Source organism: Macaca fascicularis, chromosome 6 (genome assembly GCF_037993035.2).
Source record: "Macaca fascicularis isolate 582-1 chromosome 6, T2T-MFA8v1.1".
NCBI lineage: Eukaryota > Metazoa > Chordata > Mammalia > Primates > Cercopithecidae > Macaca > Macaca fascicularis.
The window spans coordinates 155,148,086-155,161,345 of NC_088380.1; the positions used below are offsets into that span (position 1 = coordinate 155,148,086).

At 36.9% G+C, this 13,260-nt stretch overlaps 1 long non-coding RNA gene across 4 annotated transcripts in view; it reads right to left on the reverse strand.

Annotated features, from left to right (window-relative positions):
* Positions 1-13,260, reverse strand: part of LOC107130089 (uncharacterized) — a 171,389-nt gene that overhangs the window by 40,613 nt on the left and 117,516 nt on the right. The window lies entirely within an intron of this gene.

The following is a 13,260-nucleotide window of genomic DNA, read 5'->3' on the forward strand; positions in this document are numbered from 1 at the left end:
CCCTTCATCATTTTTAATTGTGTTTATTTTGATGTTCTCTCTTTCTTTGTTTATTAGTCTAGCTAACAGCTTATCTTAGTGTTTCAAAAGAAAAAAAAAAAAACAGCTCTCATATTTGTTGATCTTTGGAATGTTGTTTTTGTCTCAGTTTCCTTCAGTACAGCTCTGATTTTGGCTATTTCTTGTTGTCTGCTAGCTTCAGAATTGATTTGTTCTTGCTTCTCTAATTCTTTGAGTTGTGATATTAGGTTGCTAATCTGAGCTTTTTATAACTTTTTAATGTGGGCATTTAGTACTAAGAATTTTCCTCTTAACATTGCCTTAGCTGTATCCCAGAGTTTCTGGTATGTTGTGTCTTTCTTCTCATTAGTTTCAAAGAGCTTCTTGATTTCGACCTTAATTTTATTAATTACCCAAAAGTCATTTGGGGAGCATGTTGCTTAATTTCCATGTAATTGCATTGTTTTGAGTGATTTTCTTAGTCTTGACTTGTATTTTTATTGTGCTGTGGCCCTAGAGTGTGTTTGTTAGGATTTTGGTCCTTTTGTATTTGCTGAGGATGGTTTTATATACAATTATGTGGTCGATTTTAGAGAATGTGCCATGTGGCCATGAGAAGAATGTATATTCTGTTCTTTTGGGGTGGAGAATTCTGTGGAAGTATATCATATCCATTTGGTCCAAAGTGGAGTTCTGCTCCTGAATATCTTTGTTAATTTTCTGCCTTTATGATCTGCCTAAAACTGTCAATGGAGTGTTGAAGTCCCCACTATTATTGTGTGAGATTCTCTGTCTCTTTGTAGGCCTCTGAGAATTTGCTTTATGAATCTTTGTATTCCCGTGTTGGGTGCATATATAGTTAGCCTAATTAGGTCTTCTTGTTGAATTGAACCCTTTACCATTATGTAATCCCCTTTTTTGTCTTTGTTAATCTTTGTTGATTTATAGTCTGCTTTTTTTTTTTTTTAATTAGGGTTAAAACTTTTGCTTTTTTCTGGTTTCTTTCATCCCTTTATTTGGAATCTGTGGGTGTCACTGCATGTGACATTGGTCTCTCGAAGACAGCATACCATTGGGTCTTGCTTTTTTTTTTTTTTTTAATTTATTTATTATTATTATACTTTAAGTTGTAGGGTACATGTGCATAACGTGCAGGTTTGTTACATAGGGTCTTGCTTTTTTATCCATCCTGGCCCTCTGTGCCTTTTAAATGAAGTATTTAGCACATTTACATGAAAGGTTAGTATCTATATGTGTGGATTTTATCTTGTCATTGTGTTGCTAGCTGGTTATTACGCTGACTTGTTTGTGTGCTGACTTGTTTGTGTGGTTGGTTTGTAGTGCCAGTGGTCTGTGTACTTAAAGTGTGTTTTTGTATTGACTGGTAACAGTCTTTTCTTTCCATATTCAGTGCTCCTTTCAAGATCACCTCTAAGGCAGGTTTGATGGTTAAAACAAAACAAAAACAAAAACAAAAACAATAACCTCCCTCAGCATTTGCTTATCTAAAAACCATCTCATTGCTCTTTGGCTAAGGAAGCTTAGTTTGCATAGATATTAAATTATTGGCTTAAGATTTTTGTCTTTAAGAATGTTGAATATAAACTCCCAAATTCTTCTGTCTCATAGGGTTTCTGCTGAGCAGTTCACTGTTAGCCTAATGGGCTTCCCTTTGTAGGGAAATGGCTGCTTTTACTTGCTAGCTGCCTTTAACATTCTTTCTTTCATTTCAACATTAGAAAATCTGATGGTGATGTGTCTTGAGGATGATCTTTTTGTGTAGAATCTCACAGGATTTTTCTCTATTTCCTGAATTTGACTGTTGGCTTCTCTAGCGAGGCTGGAGAAGTTTTTGTGATGATATCATGAAATATGTTTTCCAAATTGTTTGCTTTCTTCCTGTCCCTTTCAGGGATGCAAATGATTCATAGACTTGTCCTCTTTACATAAATCCCTTTTTCTCAGAGTTTTTGTTTCTTATTTTTTATTCTTTTATCTTTATTTTTGTCTGATTGTCTTATTTCAGAAAGCCACTCTTCAAGTTCTGAGATTCTTTTCTCAGTGTGGTCTATTTTGCTGTTAATATTTGTGATTGCCTTGTGAAGTTCTTGTCTTGTAGTGTGTTTTTTGCTTTATCAGATAAATTAGATTCTTTTTTAAATCGGCTGTTTCATCTGTCAGCTCCTGTACCCTTTTGTTGTGATTCTTAGTTTCCTTGGATTGAATTTTGCTCTTCTGCTGAATCTCAATGATCTTTTCTATCCAGATTCTGAATTATATTTCTGTCATTTCTCCAGATTCTGGAGAGTTCATAAGGACCAGGGGCCTGGAGACAGCAAGGACAAGTGTTGTGAAACAGCAAAGACCACAACCCACCCTTCCTACTTGGCACTCCAACCCAGGAACTGCAGAGATGCTACTGGTTTGATACCCCTGGTTGGGGATGGCTGGAGACTCAGGCCAGGAAGGATCCACCCAGTGAGAAGATATGGGATAGGGGACCCACCTAACAAATAGTCTGGCTACCTTTGTGTAGGGCTACTGCAGTATGCTGGGGGTCCATCACACTCCCTACTCACCTTGGGTTTTCCAGTACCTGAAGGTATCAACAGTGAAGGCTGTCAAAAAGTAAAGATAGTGGCCTGCCCTTCCCTCTGAAAACTCTGTCGCAGGGAAGTATGGACATGTTGTGAGCCCGAACACACCTGCAGGATGTGGCTGGAGACCCCAGTCAAGAGAGCCCACCCAGTGAGGAGAAACAGGATTGGGAACCTGCGTAAACAGGATTGGGAATCTGGCTGCTTTTTTTGTAGTGCATCTGTGCTGCACTGGAGGCCTACTCAGCCCCCAGTCACCTCAGACTTTCCAAAGCCCAAAGGCAAGAACAACTAAGGCTGTCAAACATCACAGATGGCTATCTGTCCCTCCTTCTGGGAGCTTCATCGTAGGGAGGTATGCAATCACTGTCAGCTGGAGTTTGGATGACTGGAGACCCCAGTTGGGGGATTTTGCCCAGTGAAGACAAATGGGATCTGGGATCCATGTGAATAAGCAGTCTAGCTGCCTCTCCATAGAGTTCCTGGGCTGTCCCCTGGGACCACTCCAGCTCCTAATTGCCTTGGACTCCCACTTCTTTGGGTGAAGGAAGCTCCCTTGGCTCTGGGTCACTCCTGGGAAGACTGTCATCCTGCCTTGCTTTTCTCCCTTCTCCATGGGTTATTTCTTTGATGACTCCCAATGTGTGTACCTGGATATTTCAGTTGAAGGTGCTATATTTATTATTACTTGTCCCTTCCTTTTCTCTTCATGAGAGTGGCACACATTAACTGCTTCTAGTTGGCCATCTTGACCAACCTCCTTATAATTGTTTATAGTTTCATATTTTCTTTTTCTCTCTCAAACTCTACAAGTAATTGACCAAGAGACGAAATTTTTAATTTGGTTTTAACTTTATTAATTCAAAATTTAAATCAGCAGCAGAAAAAGCTGAGCACTGGGGCAGAGTGCATGACATTTTTATGTGTGAGGATTTTCTGGAAATAGGGGTCTTATAGTGAAGAGAGAGGATGATTGAGAGTCAGAAGCTAAGGATTCCTGTTTTACCTCCCCATATGTTTAACAGGTGAAAGTTCCCTCCCCACTTTGAGCCTTATGCTCCCCCAGTGTCCAATGAAATTAACCTCGATTAGTGCTCTCAAATTTTTATTCAACAAAACAATTCTTTCCTCAAATAAATCATCCTCAAAACACCTGTATAAATAACAGATTAATATGCCTGAGAGATGAGGGTCAGGCTGACTTTGGAGCCTGGGCGACAGAGCAGACTCCGTCTCAAAAAAAAAAAAAAAAAAAGAAAAAAAAAAAAGAAAAAAAAAAAAAAAAAGAGATTGGAATCTTACAACTGGATACTTTTTTCAAACCTAACACACCACTCTATTCCACCCACAATGCTTTCACAGGTTTTTTTGTAGTCATTTTTGTATTACTGTTTTAGATTTGGCAGACTAGCTCTAACCTTTTCTAATTCCCCTCTTTCCTTTTTGCTTCCATTTGAAACATAGTCTAAGAAACTTAACACTTTTTTAAAAAAATTGTATTAATTTAAATCTAAATTTAAATAGTCACAGTTCCTTTGGCTAGTGACTACTGTGTTGGGTGTGCAGGTCCTCAGTTCATCACATCAAACTGAGAAAGAGTACGAGCTTTATTTCTGAAAGTTTTTTTTCTGAAAGCTCTGTCCTCAGACACTCCTGCTCTACTGTGCCTCCTGTAGTCCTGGTAGGTTAACTCTTTTCTGCTTCTCCTCCTTTTACAACTGCTCTCAGTTCCAAGAACCTGAGTTTATTCCACTATCTTATCTTATCTTATCTTATCTTATCTTATCTATCTTATCTTATCTTATCTAATCTGATCTCATTTTGTTTTTTGAGGCAGAGTTCCATTCTTGTTGCCCAGGCTGGAGTGTAATGGTGCTATCCCGGCTCACTGAACCTCCACCTCCTGGAGTCAAGTGATTCTCGTGCCTCAGCCTCCTGAGTAACTGAACTCCATCATTTTTTCTGCTGTTTTTCAATCATAGGTTGCTTCCAGGTCCCATCTGCCCTTGCATATGGAGCCACTTCTAATTCTTGAATTTCTCAAATACCTCACCTATTACGATTTCTTGTGTTTTCCTACCATTTCAATTCTCATTTCTTCAGCTTCTCTTGTCTCCCCTGTTGTATTCTTCTTCAAAAATGTTCTCACAGTTTAACTCTTTATACACCCTCAAAATCTTAAAATGGGGTCTTAAAATAGAAATCAAAAGGCTAAAATAACAGATTCTTATGACAATAAGATACCAAATTATAAACAGGACCTAAGACCATGCCAGACAAGGGTCAAATCACACACCCCTACAGGTCACTCTGACCCAGTGTATTGATTAACAGACTTTCTGATTTTAACTTAAACATTCATTTCTGCTGACTCCAAGTATTTAGACTAAGCTTTATTCCTTTAACCAAACGAAAATTAAAGAGTTTCTGAAACCACCTATAACCTGTAAGCCATTTCAAGATATCCCATCTTTTTAGGCCAAACCAATATATAAACTTCATGTATTAATTTATGACTTTGCCTGTAACTTCTACTTTCCTAAAATGTAAAAAACGGAGTTGTGACCTAACTGCCTCAAGACCTCATACTCAAAGCTTCTTAGGTTTGTGCTGCCGTCTAGCTGTGGTCACTCATGTTGGCTCACAATAAACTTCTCTTAAATATTTCACATGGTTTGGGTTTTCCCCGAACAAGTCAAGTGATAAGGGTGCTCCAAGGGTGCTCCCTACCTACTGAATTAATAAATATATAAGTATTTTGTATCACTCAATTTATTTGAGAAAAGAAGATATTTTACACTGAACATTACCTTAATCACTCTTCCATTCAGGAGTCCTAGTGGCTTCTTCTTTGTCTAAATTTTAATCTAGGGAACATGAGGATGATAGTCTAACATTTATTGAACACTGACTATTCACCAGGCCTTGCAAAAAGTGCTTTAAATCTGTTATTACACTTACTTCTCTCAAAACTACTTCGAAAAAATACAACTATCTTCTCTTCTTTCTATATGAGAAAACTGAGGTTTGAAGAGGCTAAAAATGTTTCTTAATTCCAGAAAATGTGTTAATGATGGTTCTATTCCTGACCTCATTCTTCTGACTTTAGAGTCCATATAATTACTTGCTGCAGTCTACGATATGGGTGTGTGAAAGCTCCTTTTCTCCTTGCAGCTGGATTATGAGAGATATAATTCAAGGCACAGGAGCATCTTGACATTCTGAGTTAATCTTCACCTCTGTGTATGGTACAGATGGAATAAATTAGGATAATCCTAGCCAACTCTCCATGGAAATCAAGTGACGATATTAATAGGAGTATGATGTACAGTATAGGCTAAATATGCATGTCTACTTAGAATTCTTGCTTTTTAGAGCAGGAAGAGAGCAAGTCAAACGCCCTACTTTACAGATGGACACACTGAGCTCCAGAGAGGGAAATGATTCCATACTCATATTCCTTACTCATAATGATTCTTTACTCATATACATTAGAACTAGATCCCAGGTCTGCTGACTCCCAATCGAGGGCCCAAGTAGTACTGAGATCTGCATCATGAGACAGTTAACTGTCAGGTTGTGGACCTGAGACACAAGATGCATTATATTTCTACTGAATATAATCCTAATCTCATCAGATTGTCTAAATATAAATTCTTTCCTTTTTCGGTGATTTTGTCATCTATGGCAACTTAGTTTCCTTCTTTTTAGCCAACCTTGGGAGTGACTTTGGTTTATGATGGCTGTATTTTCTAAACCTTTGACAGAGACACTTCTTGTGTCCATGGTTAACCCATAGAAAGGCTTATTGGTGTCAGTCACATTCAGCATGGGTATACTCTCTGACCTTCTTTGTTTGAGGAGTATTTTGGACTAGAAGTTCTTTCTGGTGTTTTCTTTTGAGGACTCCCATTTTCTCTGGTCTCTCCTGCTCCTACCATGGGAATTTCTCCGTTGACCGGACCCCTTCCCCTCCTCTTCTCCAATCCCTGCTGACTGTATGCTCCACTACTATGATGCCAATTCTGTCCACTTTCTTCTGTATTGATCTGAATATATTAACTTTAAGCCCTCTGCCTCCATTGGATTCAGTTTTTGAGAAATACAGAAACCCCAAAAGCAACCACATATGGCCAAAGCCATTTTCTCCATAAAATTATATGTTAGAACAAAATAATATATTAAGAGTCTCCTCCATAATATTGGAGGAAAATTTTCACCCTCATTTAAGCAGATAACCTTAATGTGTCCAATCTTCCACAGAAAGAATTCTAATAAAAATGTAAAGTGGGAAAAGATGAGAACGAACTTTTATATAAATTAGTAAGTTTTATGTTTTTGTATTTGTGCCTAATTCATTACTAAAATTTTAAAATGAAATCTGTAAGGTTTCTATTTGTGTCGACCTATATGTTTATACATGTTTGTTATGTATATCTGACATTTTTCTACCTCCAGATGATATTGTCTTTTTTGTTTGTTTGAGACAGAGTCTTACTCTGTTGCCAGGTTGGAGTACAGTGGTACGATCTCGGCTCACTGCCAACCTTTGCCTCCTGGGTTCAAGCAATCCTCCTGCCTCAGCCTCCCGAGTAGCTGAGACTACAGGCACGCACCACCACGCCCACCTAATTTTTTGTATTTTTGGTAGCGGTGGGGTTTCACCATGTTGGTCAGGATGGCCTTGATCTCTTGACCTCGTGATCCACCTGCCTTGGCCTCCCAAAGTGCTGGGATTACAGGCGTAAGCCACCATGCCCGGCCTGGTATTGTCATATTAATTTATAAAATCTCTGTATTAGTCCATTTTTATACTGCTGATAAAGACATACTCAAGACTGGGCAATTTACAAAAGAAAGGTTTAATGGACTCACAGTTCCACGTGGTTGGGGAGGCCTCACAATCATGGTTGAAGGTGAAAGGCATGTCTCACATGGATGGCGGCAGGCAAAGAGAAAGAGTGAGAGCCAAGTGAAAGGGGTTTCCCCTTATAAAACCATCAGCTCTCATGAGACTTATTCACTACCACGTTAACAGTCTGGGGGAAACCACCCCCATGATTCAATTATCTCCCACTGGGTCCCTCCCACAACATGAGGAAATTATGAGAGTTACAGTTCGAGATGAGATTTGGGTGGGAACACAGCCAAACTATATCAATCTCTTAAAAAGAATTCTATGCTAATAGGCTTACAAAAAAATAAGCACTTCCTTAAAACTCCCAGAAATTTACTAACTAATCCAAATGTTTATCAAGGGTATATAATTTGTGTAAATCTTTGATAAATAAGACAGATTTGATAGCATTGGCTAAATAAAAGCAGATATGTGACTGAGTTGCCAGCATGAAGTATAATGGAGACATACATTTTATTCTACTTGGGTTTCCTAGCCAAATAAGCTAATATTATATTTGCTAGATGTTTAATATTATAAAACTTATAAATCTGATTTTAATCAAAGTGAGTAATTATGCTAACAACATTTTTTAGTGATGATTGTGTTTTCAGCTAATATTGTACTCAATGGTGAAAACTGAAAGCTTTTCTTCTGAGATCAGGAACAAGATACGATACTCACTTTAACCATTTCTTTTCAGTGTAGTACTGGAAGCCCTAGCTGGAAAATTAAGCAAGGAAAAGAAATAAAAGTCACCCAAATAGGAGAGGAAAAAGTAAAATTGTCTCTGTTTGCTAATGACATTATCATATATATATAGAATCCCTGAAGACTTCATCAAAAAAAAAATGTTAAAACTGATAAACAAATTCAGTAAAGTTGGGTGCAGGATACAAAGTCAACATATAAAATCAGTAGTGTTTCTGTATACTAACAACAAACTGTTTAAAAAGTAAATCAAGAAATAATCCTTGTCATGGTCTGAATGTGTCCTCCAAACTCTGTGTAGAAAACTTAATTCCCAATGTAACCATGCTGAGAAGTGTGGCCTTTTGGGAGGTATTTAGGTTATGAGGGTTTTGTCCTCATGAATGGATTATTGCCATGATAAAATGGGCTTCAGGGAATGGGTTCATTTACTTTTACACATACACCTTCTGCCATGTGAGGATGTAGAAGGAGTAAGAAAGCCCACATTAGATGCTAGTACCTTGATCTTAGACTCCCCAGCCTCTAGTACCATTAGAGAATAAATTATTTTCTTTATAATTTATTTCAGGTACTTTGTTATAGCAGCACAAAATAAACTAAGATAATCTCACTAACAATAGCATAAAACAAATAATAAAATACCAAAGAGTAAGTTTAACCAAAGAAGTGTAAGATAAGTATACTGAAAACTATAAAGCATTGATGAACAAAATTAAACACAAGTAAATGAAAAAATGTCCCATGTTCATAGATTCGAAGAATTAATATTGTTGCAATATCCTTAGTACCCAAATCAATCTACAGATGCAAAGCAATCCCTATCAACCTTCCAATGTCATTCTTCACAGAAGTAGAAAAAAAAATCTAAAATTCATATAGAGTAACAGAAACCTCAAAGAGCCAAAGCAATCTTGATCTAAGAGAACAAAGCTAGAGGAGCCATGCTATTAAATTTTAAAATATATTACAAAGCTATAGTAATCAAAACAGCATGGAACTACTATAAAAGTAGACACACTAAACAACGGATAGGATAGACAGCCCAGAAATAAACCCACACATATGTGATTTTCAACAAAGGTGCCAAGAATCTACAATGGTGAAAGAACAGTCTCTTCAATAAATGGTGTTGGGAAAACTAGACATTCACATGCACAGAAATGAAAGTGGATCCTTAGCTCATCCCCTATACAAGAGCCAACTCAAAATTCTTTAAATACTTAAATGTAATACCAAAAACTAAAACTACTAGAAGAAAACAGAGAGGGAAGAAAGAGCTCAGTAACATTGATCTGGACAATAATAATTTCTTAGATATGACCCCCAAATCACAAGCAGCCAAAGCAAAAATAGACAAATGGGATAATACCAAACTAAAAAGCTTTGCACAGAGAAAAAAAAAAAAAAAAAAAAAAAAAAAGAGTGAAGTGACATGGAATGAGAGAAAATATTTGCAAATCATATATCTGATAAGGGACTAAAACTTGAAATATACTAGGAACTCAAACACATCAATAGCAAGAAAACAATAAACCAACTGAACAGTGGGCAAAGGACTTGAATAGAGATTTCTTAAAAGAAGACACATAAATGGCCAATAGATACATGAATAAATGTTGAAAGTTATGTTACATAATGGATATTTATTAAATACGTAGATCATTTCTAGCTAAGAAACTACTAAAACATTCATGGCTAAACCTAAATTTGAGCTTACATAATTTTGGCTTATAATTTTTATAGAAATATCAATATTATTAATTACTAAACATGATCTTTTTCTACATTGAAAAATTTCACTATTACAGCATATTTATAAAATTTGCTAATCTGCTATAAAATCATTATATATGACAGATAAATCACAACAATCTACTTTCTCATTTTCTCTGTAAAAGAACAGTTACTAATGGTTAAACATTATAATCAATATATGTGCATAAAAACACTAGAAATAATGAGGGTGAAGGGAAGCAACATTGCATACATGAAAAGTATGCAAGGAATATTGTGTGTGTTTCAATTCGGGGGAAAAAAGAGGGTAACTTTATCCTTAAGTAAAATGAACAAGTTGATTTCAGTTACGCAAAGTAAAATGTTACTTTCTTCATACCCAAGTATTATTACCATAAATAATAGTACCATAATATAAGCAATGAAGAGCCAATGGAGGACTTGAGTAGGGCAACAAGATCAGATTTGTATTTAGTTTTGTGTCCACCATTGAGGTAATATCTGTATATAAATAAAACGGATAAACTACCCTGCAAGTCAAAAAGAAGGCCCATCATATTCACGTATAAAGGAGCTGCATTATAAAAATGTTACTTTTCCAAAATATATGTGACTCCTTAATCAAAATTAGGTGTTTTTTGTTTTTTTATTTTTATTTTTGGTGGACTAGATACAATGTCATCTGTGAAAACACATTTTTAAAAATATCCAAGAACACAGTAAACAACCTAATAAAAAAAGGATGGGTGGACTACTCTATTACTTCTTATATCTATTTACTGAATACTTACCTTGTGGCAAATTCAATGCTCTTCACTGTGATTACAAGGTAAAAATTATTAACAGATATAGGCAAGGCCTTTTCCTTCATAGAGCCTATATTCTAATTAATTAAAAGGCAGTATTTTGAAGAGATTAAAAGCACTGGCTTTGGGAAAAGCAAGATTTAATGAAAGGAAGAGGGGTACTTTTATTTTTATTTTTATTTTTATTTTTTTTACCAGAAAGGTGAAACGTGTTATACAAGACATCCCTGGTAGGGTTCTAAGAAGACTGTTGGAGGATAAATTGAAGAGATTATTTTTTCTAAATTTAGAGCAAATGTAGAGAGAGCAAGTGAACATGGCCTTTGGCATGAATGTCATCTCTGTCCATTGTAGCATGGTTAGTAGCTAGTTGGTAGCTTCAGCAAATGAATTATCCCTTTGAGTTATCCCTATCTCAGTTTCTTTTTCTCTTATACAAGACTCAGTGGTATATACCTCATAGGATTGTTATGAGGAATAAATATGATGAGAAATGTAAACTCCATAGCCAGGTGCCGACAGAATGAAAAGAATGAATGAAGGTGTAGATCCCTCAGTAAGTTGATATGGAGTGAAGAATAAAAACAGAGGGAAAAAAGGTAGATCATAAAAATTCCAGAATTTTAAAGTAAAAGGAAAATAGTGGACAGGGCTTGTTCATCCTGAAGCTTGTTTACTCAGTAACTAAGAGATGAAGTTTTCCACTCAAAGTCATATGGGTGGAATGGGATCAGATAGTGGAAACAAATTGCATAAAACAAAGAAAATGGTATGGGACAGGTGGCATAAGGTAGGAAAATGACATTAAATAAGAAGCTTTCACTGGAGTCTAAAGAGTTTAGGTAAATAATGATGTTATCAGGATCACAGAGTCCCCTGTATGGAACTTTTTCTATCTTTCTCCACAACCAAGGTCTGGAGCAGGAAAATAAGAAGCTGAATTTATCCCAACTTGGAAGAAAGAAGGAAAAATAGAGAACAGGACATCAAGAGAGGATGGACATGTCAAGGAGCTAAATATTAATGTCAGACTATGGAATTCAAGCTAGTACGGGAACACAAAGCCATGAAAGAGCACTAACTACTCTAGGAGAGTTTAAAGCCTGTGAAATAGAACTTTTCCAGATAATGGCAAGTTTTTAGGCTTGCTTATGCTGAAGCGTCATATAAGCTAACAAGTAGAGAAATTAGGAGGCTTGGATATTGCAAACCTTATTGGTTGGGGAGTTACCCAGGCTAATAGAAAAACAAACATTATATCCTAGAAAGACAGAACAGGTGTGACTTCTGAGAATAAGGGTCAGAGAAGACTAGAAAGGCTGGAACCACCTTGAAATTGGTGCGCGCGCGCACACACACACACACACACACACACACAGAATCACCAAATGATCTGGAATGTGGTAGGTCATTAATCTGCTTTGCAAATGTCAGAACTTTAGGATCCCAGTACTTCTTGTTCTCAAGATCCACAACCAGAAATCACAAGTACAGAACCTCCAGGTCTGTCTCTTCCTGCTGGAACAAGACACATCAGAGGGGGTGGTTCAGGAGAGGGATCAAACTCAGAAAGAGCCATTAGAGTAAACTCATGCCAAGCAATTGGTCACTCAGCTATGCAATGAGTCAGCCCCCACTGCTGCATGTCCTTGGCTACAGATTTCTGGAACAGCAGCTCTTCTGAAGGCTAGTTGTGACACCCAAAGTGACAAGAGCAGGCCCATCTTCAGCCACCTCATCCAGGTAACTACTCTTTGATTTCTCTCTCCTTAGTCTAAGTCAGTGGTGGGGTCTCTTCAGCTTTCCTCTCTGTCAGTGCATTTCCCTCTTTTCCCTCTAATACCCTCCTTTTGTTTCCTCTGCATATTAAAGTGGAGAAAATGTCATGCTTATTTACGATTCTCCTTCATTTCTCTATATGCCTCGCTACAATTTTGAAAGCAGACAGAATGGATAGAATAGGGCGTGAGCAAGTTAAGGAAATGGACTGGGAAGGTATCTTCTCCCTGGGCCTAAATATTTCACTCACAGCAAAGAAAAGTTGGGCTAAACAAATTATCAATTTAATATGTTTAAACTCTGCTTATATTAATACCAGTTGATTCTTTCAATATCCTATGAAGTTCATACTTTCTGAGGCCTACAATTCTCAGAGACGTTAAACCAAGAATCTGAACTCCCATCTAACTCCAAACTCTGTGATTTCTAGCATCTCACTCAATTCAAGGTCATAAGTCACATTTTTTTTTTTTTCCTGATTCTTGCATCAGGGAAGGTATACACAATTTTTATTAAGCATAACCAACGATTCCATTTTTAACCCATTCTTTATATTTGAGCCCATGTGACTGACCTGGCAAAGAGAAATTTAGCTGGGAAATAAAGGGCTTAAATGTGGGAGAAAGTGGTCCATCCCAGGGAATCACATGTTATAGGGTGATAGGTCCAAGACTGTACAGGACAGCCCTCAGTTTACACCTGTTACCTCAGAATTCTTATGAATTCTTTACAT